Below are 9137 nucleotides of genomic sequence, written 5' to 3' on the forward strand. Positions count from 1 at the left end.
AGCGACTCTTACGCTTCTTTCGTGCTTAGCAACCTCCCGCGTGAATCCATAACTCAATAGTGTACGCTGTGGTGATTACCATTTGTTAAGAAAAACACTAAAAAGTATCAAGCAAATCGCGGCGGGAATCAAAAAAAGAAAGCAACACAGACGCTTACCAAAAAGGAACTAGACGAAGTTATAATGAAACTAGAGGGTAAACGTCCCATGTGCTGGAATTTCGTATCTGAACAGCTTCGTAAACAACCAGTCATGAAACATTTGGAAACCCATCGACAGCTTATCGAGGAAATACCCGAGGCTCGCTACAACGAGCTGCGAAATCTGGTGAATCACATGTTTTCGGTTTACATGGAACATGTATCTGCAGTTGCAGAGGAAGCAAAGAAAGACCGCAAACTTCATTTGACATTGCGCTGGATGAACACTCTTAACAAGCTATTTGGAAGGTTCATCAAAAAATTCAGAGGTATGTACTCTAGTGTTTACCGACTTGTCCATTAAACATTCATCCGCTACAATTCGGGCCGTGACAGAAATTATGCACTCTCTTGTTTACGACTTCGCCCAGTCCGAATGGTACAATCTTGCTAAGCCTGTAGAGGTTCAGCAGAGCATTTTACCAGAGGATGATGTTGCTTTGTACAGAATGTCAAGGGCAGCTCTCTGTCAAATGATTAAACTAAGAAAAGATACCCTGTCAGCAAAGAAAGGCAAGAGAAAGGTCACTTCGCAAAGCAGGATTGACATGGAGCTTGAACTGGATATTTTGAAGAAACTTAAATAATCTGACAAAAGCAGTCTTTCTTAGGCTCTAAAACTGCTTGATAAGGGTAATTTGACTTTTGTGAAGAAGGATTTTCTTAACTTTGTTAGGGATGCTGACTTGACAATCAGAGAATACGTGAATGAGAGGAAACTAAACAAGCACAAAAACAATTTTTGGAAGTAGTTCACTTTAAGGTGTATAATGATGAGCAATTGTTAAAATCTTTCTTATGGTCAATAAGAAAATGTGGAGCATTAACTACAACTTATCCTTTTTCTGTAATTAATAAGATGTACCGCGATATGCTTCACAAACTATGTAACACAAGAACAAAAGAGTTCTTCAGAGGAAAATTTGAGAAGGACTTGGCCAAATCTGGTAAAGTTGTTGAAGCTGGTCAGTCACTGAGAGACAATCTAAAAACATTTAGTGTTACTAAAAAAAAGGTAGACTCTATCAATTTTCATGTAAGAAGTAGGGAACTCTAAGACGTTAAGTGATCACACAGGTCAGGACAAAACATACCAGAATTTTTAAGGTTAGAGAAATTTTGAGGGCTAAAGAAAAGAAACTTATAAGGGAAGCCTGGCTCTAATTTCTAACCCAAAAAACATTTACGCTCTTTACTTCAGTTTTTAAGGTAAGTATCTCTAGTACAACTAAATTTTCTTTCAGTCAGTTCAGTTATGTGATGCCCCTGATCTGCATGTGTGATCTACGTTGAAAAATTCCCTCCTTTAACACCTGTCATATTCTACCCAGCCACCAGAGGCTACAGTTTGCCTGTACAAGCTGTGGCATACCTGTGAAAAAATTCTCTTTTTGCAAGCCAAGTCATACAGCAAAAATGTAATTGCTTGCAGGGCAAGCAATACATGACCCTTAAAAACTCTTACATGTTAAGTTTAATGTACTGTTATCCCAATTCACTAAAGTCAAAGAACTTGGATTAACTTTTATGGGAAAAGGCCTATGTGCAATCATAAGAAACAAATGTAAGAGTGCACAAGCCTAGATTTTCATTGAAGAATTTTTGCATCACCCATGAGTACCAATTTACAATATCACGACAGCTACCCTGTCCATGGGGTACATAGCCTACCATGGCTCCACGCTGGCCATGGGAATGGGAATCTACACTTGCAATGGCTTCTTCTCCCAAATTATAACTGCCACAGTGCGGAGGCTAGAGATCATAACAGCCACTTGCTTCTGTTGCCGGCTTGCCCTTGCTTGCAAAGTGGTGATCAGAGGTGAAAAATCTCCTGATCGCAAATCAAACCCAATGGCTTGATCATAACTTGAAATATGAAGATCATCTCCACAGCTCTCCACAGCATCTTCTATGTCAAGATTTCTAGCCTCTCCATGAAACAGCAGATCATGCAGGGCATTTCCTTCGAACATTGCCTGAACCAGTACTTCAAACCCCTGACTTGGTAGGGTGCTTGCAGTTAACTCTGGCAGACCATGTTTGCCAAACTGAAAGCCAAACAGCGAAGCAATAAGGGTACATGCATTACTTCCTTGACGGCCACCAACGGTTGACTGGCTAAGGTTAGCAGAAAGGGAAAACTGCTTTGAACCAGTGATGCCCAAAGGATCGTACACCAGACGAACTGAGTAAGATGATCTTGATCCAGAATTACCACTTGTACTTATGAGTGACCCTGATACAAGGATTACATCATCCCTGTAACCATGCTCAGAGTTGCTGTTGGCAATAACTTCTCTTCCAACTATGATTCTTCCTCTGAATGAACCATAATTGCTGGCAGAGAGGTTACCGCCAGCAGCAAATTTGAGCACACTAAATACAGACTCAATGGAGCTGCCATTTATTCGCAGGGGGCTGACAAAATAGTCTGGATATTCTGTATTAAACCACCTGCAGAACTCCAGGAAGCCATAAACCATCAGCCTTAACAGGTCCCATGTCTGACAAGGAAAACAACATTTTATCTGTCACTTCTGTGTAAATTATAATTCTATCAGAAAGAAATCATTTTCACACCAGAAACCATAAATATTATCACTTTTTTACTATTGCCTGGTCAACTAAATGATTTGGTATTTGTGCATGCATAATCACTTTCACTTAAACACTTAAGTCAATTAAAATAAAGATAATAACAATAATTAGACATTGTACCTGCCATGCCAAGAACTTTCTTTGTCTAACTTTCTTGCTGTTGTCTGGATACTCTGCAGGCAAAAAGTGTGCTTGAATAAATGTTTATAGTGCATATGTTACAGATAAAATTTGATTTTCGGATAGGTAATTTTGATTTAACCTATTGACTCTCAATTTCCTTTGTTTCCTAGCCCTACAGCTGTAATTCATGAATAATTAGGGGTAGGAGACAAAGTAAATGGATAATCAACCATAACATTAAAATAATTTAACCTGAAATCAAATTTAACCTGTAACACATGTAAAGTAAATATGCTTGCCCTACAGATCGAGTGGTACAAGGGAGATGCATTTATCTTCAAACTAAAGTGAGCAATTGAGGGACATTATTAACTTCATAGCAACGAAATAAAAGTATTTTATGGTCCAAAAACAGAAAAATATTCTGCAACCACTTTAATTACACAGTCCCAACACTTGTTAGTATTTAAACACTAACAATATCTATAACACTAACTTATTAGCCAATTAGCCACTTTCCTCACCAGTGTTTTGATGACATGTATGCCATTCTTTGAAGAACTGGAAGCCTTTCTCAATATTCTGCACAGCACGTTGGTATCTCGTGGTAACAGTCATATGACTCAGTATCCCTTTCTTGAAAATGAGATGGCAAGCCTCCAAGTAGTTGCCAGTCATCTCAATCTCCAATGCATCAGCAGGGGGTGGGTCTATCTTCGCATGTTCTTGTAGAGCACTGATCATGTATCGTTGCTGCAGGAATGGCAATAGACAGATACTTAGACACATTGCTCAGAAAAGAGTGGATGCTAACTTATTGATACATACACTTATTTTTTTGAACCCTTTCACCTGATATGCACAAACAAAAGAAAAAGGCTGTTGTCAATACACTTCTTAAAGCATTGGTGGAGAGGATTTCTTAATTTTGTCACTTGGTCCTGACTTAATATAAGCATACTAAACTAGCATGTACTGAGTGTATTTATATTGTATTTAAATTCAATAATTGAGAAAAAAACAGGTAGACTAAATACATACTTGCATAATTTTTGCAGGAAGTACATTCAAACGAGTCCAGCTATCTCGGTGAACAAAGCTATACCTAAGCCCTGGCACTCGTCTTCCTAAGTTCTGGTGAACTCTTTCCTGGTCACATTCATATTGATGTATGATGGAAAGCCAACCAAAATCAATACCATCCTTTCGGAATGATTTTGAACCACTTGGTCTAGAACTGTGCAATGCAGCAATGTTGCTTTTAAGCTGAAATAGTTTATTAAAAAAAGGATTTTTAATAAACTATTTTTAACATTTTTCATACATCAAACTACATCATTTTAATCAAATTAGGTAATAAAGGAGTCATGGTGCAAATATGTAAACATTTGTATACAGATCATTTTCTTTCAATGAGATTGCATCACTCTGTAGCATGACACATTTTTACCAAGTAGTCACTCTTTAAGTAAATCTGAGAAAGATTCACACAGGGGACTGGAGGCGATGAAATTCAACCGTTGGTATTTCAATAACATAGGGCCTTTCCCAAAACTAATGATTGTCTCTTATTCATTCAATCAATAATATAACAAAATTGAAAAACTATCTCAATATTAAGATTCAATGTTATAAACCTGGTGTGATGGGCAAATGACAACAAACACTCTCTTATCTTTGCTGTCTTCATATGGATTATCAAAGACTGCTGACACAGAAAATGGGTCATCACCATCTGCAAGGGGGAGTTGCTCATGTTTGTAGCCACAAAGAAGTTTGATCAGGGCAAGATTTGATGATGCTCCATCACACACCAGTATGCATACATGGAAATCATACAATGTGAAGGCCTGGATTGTCCTCATAACACATTCAAGAAGAAATTTGTGGTCCCATGAGTTCGCACAAGTGAAATAAGGACCAATAACATGAAACTTTGACGTTAAATCTCTCAGCAAAAATTGAAGGATATATGAGGTTTTCTGTTGATCGTAATCCCCTCCAACGCTCATATACACATCATGTAGCCAAGGCAATTCCTCTGAACTCATACCATAGCCCCTAATGGTCCCATTCATTGAATTCCAAACAATCTTTGACTGCACCTGTGTTTCAAGTAAAGTAAATGCTTCCAGGTAAAATCAACTAAATTAATTATTGCAACATTGCTTCTAATTGAAGTAACTGTTAAATTGCTTGTACTAAAGATGATTGCACTAAAGCAATGATTTAATTTTTGGTTCTGTCCTGTGTTTAACTTTTGTCAATTTGGACATCCAGAATATCATAGTTTTAATTTTACGAACTTACGTACCTGAACTTTACAAGTGTAAAGATTTTCTAATGTATAAAATTTTTCTTTAAATAGAGCCTGATATAATTATAAGAAAAAAACAAAAGAAAAAGACCCAGAAATACATGAACCAGCAGCTATATTAATTTATTTATACTTATATTAAGACTTTATTATGGTTGCTTTTACTAGCCTTTGTCTCATCAAAAACCAGGACACCAATGCCCAATGGTCTTTTCTTTCCTGTATCAACCTGTATTTTGGTGAAATTTTCATATTCTTGCCTTTGATGAGCAATGTAGTCTTCGTGGATCCCAGGCCCATCAGCAATTTTGCTAATGATACGTTCAAGATATTTGGTGCATGGTACTTGCAGGATGCCTAGGTCTCGAACAGCATGAAATGCTGCTGGACTCTTGGCATAGAAAGCAAGAGCTATTAAATAAAAGAAGTGAAATTACACAAAATCATTTATGTACAGTAAATTAAATTGTATAAAACACAAATTATATGGTCTCCTTTTCCCTTTTACGTGTAAATCAAGAAATAGACCAAGAGTTTTTTTCTGTGTTTATGACACATTGTCAAGCAATTTTTTTTGGTTGTTTTTGTTCTGATATTTGGACTCTTGTGTACAGGGCAACCCTATACTATTAAATTCATGCCTTTCATGCAGTTTCTGGCAAAAATTTCTCTGCCAGAAAAAGCATATGAAAATTAATTAAATAAAAAATAGTTGCAGACGACCACTTATTACTTTGTCTTCCAGTTTCTAGAAGAAAGAGAAAGAAATGACTCGACGGTTATTACCTTAGTTCAGGGGAATGACATAAACAGAAAAAAAATTATTTATGCGCATGGCCGCCATGTAAATAACCGGATAGCGAACGAATATTCTTTTTTTAAAATCGAAAAAGAACACTCTGCTTTAGACAGATACATTTATTTATTGCCAACCTTCATTCATAGTACATAGTATATATATATATATATATATATATATATATATATATATATATATATATATTGTGGGAGGAAAAAGACAAGTAAACTACAAGTTCATCCCTACAAGCCTGTTTCGTGGTCGCCCACTCATCATGGTCGCCCACTGATGAGTGGGCGACCACGAAACAGGCTTGTAGGGATGAACTTGTAGTTTACTTGTCTTTTTCCTCCAACAATATATACTTCGCTCTACTTCTATGTATTGAGCACTGTTCTACGAAAATCAAGTCACACTTTATATATATATATATATATATATATAGAGTTAAGGCAAAAGGAAACGCAGCGAGCTCTGATGAGCGTTTTTTCAATTTATGTTCTGTTCAGACTACTAAATAATAACTTCAAGCGAAAACCACATGTATTTTTATATATACCATAATAGTAACACAACCAAATGTCCTCAGTAGGGTGGTCCCGTCATAAGTCCAGTCTCACAGGGGGTGTGAGATCCTCCCACTGCAGGTCCGGGCCCGAACAATTTAAAAGGGTGGCATAATGAGTATCACTTTACTTGTTAATCAACTGGTATCAAAGAGTATTTTTCACTGATTGTACATTTGTACATTTGCGTTAACTTGTCTTACAAACTACCTGCTTTACAACCACACTTTGTTTTTAAAATAGTATGAAAGACTAGTATGAAATACGACTCTTTGAGTATCATACTGTAACTCTGGTGAAACATGGCAATGAAATGATGTTTATTTTGTGTTTTTGAAAAAAGGAAACTTACAACTTCTTAACTTACCATTCTTGGCCTGGTCCTTGAAAAGTGATTCCTTCTCCATCTGCCACATTTCACGGATAACCGCTCCAGTACCGGGCTTGTGATTGTCAGCCTCTTCCACTACTTTCGCTAAACCTTCTTTCCCTTCATTGCACGATTCAATTGACTGAACTAGTTTCACCAGCTCGCTATTCTGTTGTTGGTTGACTGTCACAGATGTTCTACTGATCATTCGCTCCGCGATTCTCATAAAATTCTTTCGCTCTTTTCGAACGTTCTCATGCTCTCCAGGCTCGAGAAGGACAATCTAACTTTGGAAGACGCCTGCTGTCTTTCAATGCGCTCTTCTTCTAGCAAGCTCGTTCTTCTGTCACGAACAACAAGCATTTGTCTCCTCGCAAGTCTACACTCGCCGCATGTCACACATTTCGTCTGCCAAATCCAGCTTCTTCGGTTTGTGCCACAACTTGCACTTTCTAGCACTTATGTGTCTCCAAGGCCAAAGCTCTTCTTTCACGTTTGATGGTTGAATGCGAATATCCGCGAAGATAGCATCGTAGTCTGAAATTCCAGGGCACATAACAAAACCTGAATGTGGTCGAAGAACCTCAATCACTCGCTCCACAGACAATCGATCGTTCAAGTCAACTTGACCCTCACCGACAGTTTTATGGATGAATACCTGTAATTTATAATGCCCTGATGGACAGAAAAGTAATTTTACTGGATGGTACGTGCCAAGTGCTTCACTGAAGGTTTTCTCCTTACGAGGATAGACGCTGAGAGCTGCACTTTGGTGATGGCCGGAGATCGCTTCTATTTCACAGTGCAGCGAAGCGTCAAGTTGATAGACTTCTTCCTCCAGCTTTTTTAATATCTGCACTTCTTTGGAGGTCCTGAGTTCCCGAAGACACTGCTCTTGGGGTAATTCCTTTGCTTTCTTCTGTTTCTTTTCAAGTAGACCTTTTAAAGCTTTAACCGCGAGACGCGGACTTCTTCTCACGGCTTTCCCGCCGAAGGAAACAGAATTGGAGTCTTCTTCGGAAGACAAAACCTCGCTTATCTTGCGCTTAGGCGTAGTACCACTTTCTGCAACTTCTTTTTGTGGAACGCACTCACCAGGCCCTTCAATAGACTCATCCGGTATATTTATGCCGAAATCCAGACGCCTGTAAATCGCGGTCGAATACAAGGTCATGTTGAATATTCAACAATCGCCATTACAATGCATATTACAAATAGAAGGGCTGGCGCGCTTCAATTAAGATGTGCGGACGTCCCAGGAATTAGACCTCCGTTTAATTGTAACTCTAAAAATAACTTTTGTGAAATTCACATATCCCGGCCAAGCCCTCAGATTCGCTCTCTGTCCCATTATGGCTCTTGAATAAACTTATTGGAATGTGAATTCGTCAAGTATACATTGTTTCTGTATTGCACTGTTAGCTAAATCTCGTCTTATTATTGGCTTTGCCAAGCAGCCAAACTTCCGGCACCGTTTTCTCAGTCTGCCGCTGTCACCGCGCCGTTCTCTATCACGCTCCGTTTTCCTAACTGAATGCCTGGAAGAGGCTAACACTCTTCGGGATGAATAATAAAGGAATGCCAGGGACAGGAATTTAATTTCTTAATAGGTGCATTTAGCAATGGCCGTTTGTATTGTCAAATTTTCCTTTTTTCAATCTTGCTTACCTGTTTTGATTTTGATTACAGGTGGTTTTGCTCTCGGTAGAGCTTATCTAGTTCATGGCTGGGTCAGGACAGGCTTCATGTATGATGTTGTTTGCGGTAAAGACACATGTTGGCAGTTCAATGTGACAGCTTCCTGTAGTTAATGTTACTTTTTAAAAAGAAACTAGATTTCAGCAGAGCTCAACAGAGTCAATACTCAATTAAGTAATATCAAAAATGTTGACCGTAAAAATAAACGGAAAGTTTCACTATTTCTCCCTTTGCTTTAAAACGTTTGCACGCTTTATGGCACATATTTTGTGTATGGTTAATAGTTTTTGGGTAAAGGTTTTTACATATAAAAATATGCTCCAGACATGCAATTGTATATAGCAAATTATGATTAGCTGATTCTCGAGATAACAAAGAATGACTTTTTATTTCGAATTGCTGAATTTAATTACAGTTATCAATAGTGTGAGTGAGATAGTTAGTGCTGCATGCCTCATCACCT

At 38.0% G+C, this 9137-nt stretch overlaps 1 pseudogene across 1 annotated transcript; it reads right to left on the minus strand.

The window, feature by feature from the left end:
• Window positions 1–958: 958 nt before the first annotated feature.
• Window positions 959–5632, minus strand: LOC111333708 (uncharacterized; annotated as a pseudogene). The gene is made up of 5 exons (XR_015996993.1): window positions 4562–5632; window positions 3966–4190; window positions 3449–3677; window positions 2922–2974; window positions 959–2707 (listed from the first exon to the last, which is right to left on the minus strand). The product of XR_015996993.1 is annotated as an uncharacterized LOC111333708 (transcript).
• Between the last annotated feature and the right edge of the window lie 3505 nt (window positions 5633–9137).

This window comes from Stylophora pistillata, chromosome 2, assembly GCF_964205215.1.
Source record: "Stylophora pistillata chromosome 2, jaStyPist1.2, whole genome shotgun sequence".
In the NCBI taxonomy this organism is placed as follows: Eukaryota; Metazoa; Cnidaria; class Anthozoa; order Scleractinia; family Pocilloporidae; genus Stylophora; species Stylophora pistillata.